The following is a 4,303-nucleotide window of genomic DNA, read 5'->3' as shown; positions in this document are numbered from 1 at the left end:
CAACCTTTGACATAGCTCATCATAACCGTTGTTCTGCCCATTTTTTCCAAGAAATTCCTCAAAAGCTATCTCCCTCTGCAATTTCGCCCATTTAGCTAAAATTCAAGCTCATTTCGGCCTACAACTCTCGCAGAAAAGACCCAAAGGTATTGTTTTGCCTACTATTGTGGAAAAAACCCAAATTCAAAGTTGAAAACTGCAGAATAATTTAACCAATGGAGGCTCCAGTGGCCCTCAATGTGGGTCCCCTAAATGCACCTCACAAAGAATTAGAATGGTTTCCTTTAGCTGATAGGGACTTCCAAATACAAGATTTAGTTGGTGACATAGATCATCTACAAGCATTTTGTGAAATTAGAAACAGTTACCTACACAAAACTGATTTCTATGGAATATGGGAGTCCAACCTGCCCAGATACTATCTCCCTTCAGTGAATATATTCCCAGACATTATCGGCCTCTGCTGTGAAAATTATGAGCCTACTCAAAGAGCAATCATGTCTCCAGCTGGGACTGTCTTATTTCGTATAACTCTTGGCTCAATCAATGAAATGTTACATTTTAAACCTACTCAGCCTCTGGCTCCTCTCTCTATAGGACATTTGGTGGAGCAAGGCTCTAATTTATCCACTGTAGAAATAGACAAAATTGCCAAATTATTCTTGAGTCCAGATTTCCATTCCAGATTCTCACATCCCTATCACCATGCCTGGTTTGATGAACCTGGAAGACTCATTATTGATATGATATCCTATGTCCTGGGATTTAGGACAAGTGAAATTGTTGATGAGACCATCTTAGCTTTTATGTCCATATTTATTCCAGGACATCCTTGGCTATCAAGTATGACTTTGCTACCTTCATTAGAAACAAAATCCATGAACAATTCATAAAGATGGACAGAGAGGGAGTCTTCAAATATACTTCTTATATCTATCATCTGCTTTTTTATTATCAAACAGACAGTTTTCAGTTTCCTACCAGAAAATTGGATACTAAAGGAGAAAAGAGATCTGTAATTTTTTGGACCCCAGTCTTCCACCGAGTCCATAAGTCTCCTTACAATTACTGTGAGTTCATTGATCTATTTATATATCCAGTCTCCTCTCTACTGATGATAGCTCCTCCTCCCAAACTTGCTGGTGACATGAAAAAAAAATTACAGCTCTCCAAAAACTATAAATTAGGTGACTGGTACTTTTACCAAAATCACACTGAGATCAGGATATATGGCTGTGAGTTGTGCCCCTATAAACTGCCAAAATACGTGCCTATGAGACTGTTTTCTCTTGGATATTTTGGGCAATCTATCAACTCAGATTCGACTCATTTCTATTTGCCAAGAAAAAAGCTTAGCTCAAATTAAGAAGCCAATTAGGCCCCTTCATTGTTAACAAAAATGATGGGAAAATGCTGACAAGATACTAGGTGAAGACCTCAAATTAAAAAGGAGCTTCTGGTGGGTACCCTATGACCCGAATGGATTCATCTGTGATAGAAAGGTAAAAAATAGGCTATCAACCTATAGTCATTGTAGGATCCCTGATATAGAGCAGTATGCTAATAAAGATGAGTGGATAGAGGGCACATTGATAGAAGACATTACTGAGGAAGAAAATATGGAACAAGAAATGAAAAATCTTGAAAAGACTCTTGACCTGGACTCTTTTGGACAGGTGTCTTTCAAATTGCCTCAGCAAACCAGAGTGGGCACATCAACTGCTACAACTTCATAACAACCAGCCCAAGAGAGCACTACACCAGCTGCAGGTACAACAAAGGGTAAAGAAGTAATAGGTTCAGAGCAACACATAATGACAGACCAACCAGCTATATCAAAGGAATAGGGCCAAGGGCAAGTTCCTCCAGCTCAGACAAAGGCACCAGAAACACCAGCACTACAAACTCCTCTCAATGAGGAAAAGGGCCGAAAAAGGGACCGAGAAGAGGCCACACCCATAAGTGGGCCACCAGAGCAACCAGAAGCAAAGAGGCATAGAACAGATCCTCTATCTGAAGAGGGAATTATAGAGGAAATCATAGAAAGTCCGAGAACTGAAAGGGAAACTAGCCCATTGACTTCCCCAATGATAGAAACATCCACCAGTTCTCATGGGCAGCAATTTGGAAAACAACATAGTGTGGAAATTTCTTCAGCAAGGCCATAAAGAAAGCAAGGTTTAGATATTAAAAGAACATTCTTGGACATCAAGGCACATATGAACCAATCAAAATGTAGCTATATGATCAATTTTTCAGGATGACCCCCACCAAACAGCAAAGGTTAATGTCTGCATATGACATTAAGGAAGGAAAGATGATTGTGAGCCACTTCAAGCCTAAAGTGCAACAACCACAGTCAGCTGCCGATTATATTAGAATAAATCTGGAGGCTCTTGCTAAGGACATTCACCCGATGGATCAGATTGAATTACATAAGCAAACGGGAGAGATGGTTTACTCTACATTGGCAGACAAAGCAATACTAGCTTAGCAATTGCAGAATTCACTCAACAACACATCGGCCCAACAGGATTTAGAGAAAGCATCTTCCCTGGCCAAGGACAACAGAATCAAGTCCTTAGAAGAAATTATAATTGATCTCGGACATGATCCCAAAGATGCCAAGGGAATAAAGGCACTGATAAAGAAAAAGGAGGATAACCTAGCTGCCCTCAAGAAACAATTGAAGCTGTCAATCACTATGCATCCACAAACCACAAAAGTTGTGCAGGAAAAAGAAGAAGAAGATATGATGGACTTACTAATGAGGATGAATCAAAGAGAGAGTGAGATGGAGAAGGAATTGGAGAAAGCATTGCATGAAAAGCAGGGAGTGTCAACCTCCAAGCCATCAAAAATAGCTCCAATAGTTACAACTGCTCCTCCTACAGTTACATCAGCAGTGCCTCCTATTGATCCAGCATCTGCAGCAGGTACTTCAACAGCAGTAGCAGGTAGCAGGACCACCATGACCACAGATGAGTTGATAAAGGCTATGGAGGATTTAAAACTCCAAGTATCAGAACTAAAGGATGCTAACGAGCAATTGGCCAAACTGGAAATAAGTTATGAAAAATCTAAGATGACTGTAGCTGAGAAGACAAGAGAGGTAAAAGCATTGGAAAATAAAGCAAAGGCATTGGAAAAGGACCTCTTGTTAGACAAACCTTTGGCAGAAATCAAGGGCATTTTGTGGGCTAATATCAGTAAATCAATCAATAATGTATGGAAATCCATACAGATAATTCATGAGCAGATGGATCTGGTAACAACAGCTCATGCAGAGATTCAAAAGGCCAAAGTTCATTGGGACATATGCCCGAACAGGCCAATAGACTAATATACTTTTTGAACACCCATACCAAAGAAGATCTGGCAACACTGGATATCCAGGACAGAGAAAGCACTATTATAACAGTTAAAAAAGTCCTGAACATGAAGAACTTCATACAAAATTTGGAGAGAAAGTGCCAGGAGATGCAAGTAGAGATAAATGCTTTCACACAGAAGTTCACAACTTTGCAAGAAAAGGGTCTGCCTAGCTTATTAACCAATGATTATAGACTGATGAAACATGTAGCCTATGTTCATAGGTTGAACACATATGTGGCTACTCAGAGCTCAGCATCATCAAGTTTTGCAGGGGAGAAGGCACTACCATCTGGACAAAGCCTATATGACAATTTGGAAAATCTGTTTTTTATTGAGCATGAAGTGAGACATCTTTTCACAGTCGAGCCTACTCTTTTCAGGTACACCGATGCTGATGAAATTCTAATTAAAATGTGTAGACACCAATTACCAAATGACCATTGGTGGCAGAGTATGCTGGAAATTTTATAGGCAGATTGCAAAGTTTTGTTTATTTTTCCCAAGATGGACATATATCATAAAGTGAAGAAAAGAGCAAATAAAAACGTGCTGGGCAGCAGCCAAGTAAAGCGCAAATCATAGCACCTAAGAAAGCAACGCCAACAACGCAGAATTTCACTAAAGTATCCACTAGCCGACTCACTGAGCAAATAATCAATGCATCTCACCAACAAAATGGCCAGCACAACATTTTCTTACTTTTGCATTCATTTCTCTTTGTTCCCAAGAGCATTTACTGCTTCTGTAGAGTAGGTGAAAGAAGTTATGGAAAGATATTATCTCCTTTGAGATATTTTGTAAAATTTTTGTACAAATACCTCCCCAATATAAGTATTAGGGGTTGGTGAATATCATTCTAGAACTGCGATGTAAATTTGAGAACTCTTCTGAATAAATATTGCTGGAATGCTTTGCTGATGAACTCTCT

This window comes from Pinus tabuliformis, chromosome 1_2 (assembly GCF_031772625.1).
Source record: "Pinus tabuliformis cultivar Carrire ecotype Pingquan chromosome 1_2, CPIR1, whole genome shotgun sequence".
NCBI lineage: Eukaryota > Viridiplantae > Streptophyta > Pinopsida > Pinales > Pinaceae > Pinus > Pinus tabuliformis.
This window is presented reverse-complemented; position numbering follows the sequence as displayed.